This window comes from Triticum aestivum, chromosome 2A (assembly GCF_018294505.1).
Source record: "Triticum aestivum cultivar Chinese Spring chromosome 2A, IWGSC CS RefSeq v2.1, whole genome shotgun sequence".
Classification (NCBI taxonomy): domain Eukaryota; kingdom Viridiplantae; phylum Streptophyta; class Magnoliopsida; order Poales; family Poaceae; genus Triticum; species Triticum aestivum.
Window position 1 is genome coordinate 190,326,300 of NC_057797.1, and position 1,387 is coordinate 190,327,686.

Here is a 1,387-nt window from a genome sequence, read left to right on the forward strand (position 1 = left end):
CGTCCTTATATTTGTGAACAGACGGAGTAGTGACTATCATGTTGACGCCTCGGAGTAAACTTTGGTGATTGGACTGAACAGGCTTTTCCATGGCCCGGAAAGCTAGCGACTTTGTTCGCTCCGTCTGGCCGTTACGTCCTACGTCCTGTGCAAGACCTCAGAGCATATACGACAGTCCGCAAATAATCTCTTCTACATGCCTTAATTAAAAAAACCTTAAATTCATAATATTACATGCAATGTAAAATCTAATCTAAGCGAAGCTCATCTCACTCCGCCGTGCCCATGTCCAGCGGCCGGCTGCGTCCCTCAAAGTATTCCTTCGGTCGCTGACGAGGTAGAGTAGGACATGTGACACACACTGCCTCATGGACTCAAGGCGCCGTCGTCTCCATGCTCTACTTTTTCTCGTTGGAGTCCGAAACATTCATGGTGTCATGGGTGTGAGACCAATGATGGATCTGCTGATGTTCAGCATGATGCGGTTGAGGCGCCTGGACTAGTGCACCATACTGGGCGCCAAAGAATGCGACTCCGCCATGAGGGCAGCCGCTGTCTATCACGCCCGCTGCCTCGCATAGTGGGCACACCCAACCATATTAGCGTCGCACGATGCCCATGCGTTCACCTTTGCCTCGGCGCGCTATTGAAGCAGTTGTGCATCCGCCGCCACATTCAGACGCCAAACGGACCGCACCGGCTACTGTGAGGCAGCAGGGACACACATTGTGGCAGATCCATGCGCCATTTGGGCAGACGCAATGGATTCCCGACGGAAGGAGTCCGAGCGTTGCCGTCGGGCGGCTCCTCCTAGAAGCGGCGGAGCAAGGTTGACGACCATCTCCTCCTTGGGGCCGTGTGGGATGATCTGGAGCTGCAGGTGTTGGGAAACATAGTAGAAAACAAAAAAACACCCTACGAACACCCAAGAACAATATGAAGATGTATAACGGATTGTGATCAATGATTGTTACCGACTCTGGGAGTGCAGCGGAAGTAGATGAGTCGGTCTAGATCGTACTTGAAATCCCTCGAACGTTGATGACGATCACGCGAACCGCCCACGAACGATCCCTCGAACGGAAGACCGAAAGCACGACCTCTCTACTTGGTTGCAAGCGTACGGTCTTCACGATCCGGTAGCACTTCGCCGTCCAGAGCTAATCATCACCGGAGAATTAGAGGGAGGAGATTAGAACCACATAGGGCTTCTAATTATGAGGATTAGAGGTGGCTAGGGCTAGCTCTAATTAGTCTAGGACCAACTAGAACTAGAACTACATCAACTAAAGGAGGCTCTCAAAACTTGTGGTATATAGGTTAGAGGGGAGGGAGAGGGCAACCACCAAAGGGGAAGGAGCCCCCTTGGTATGCCAGCCTTGGGGGA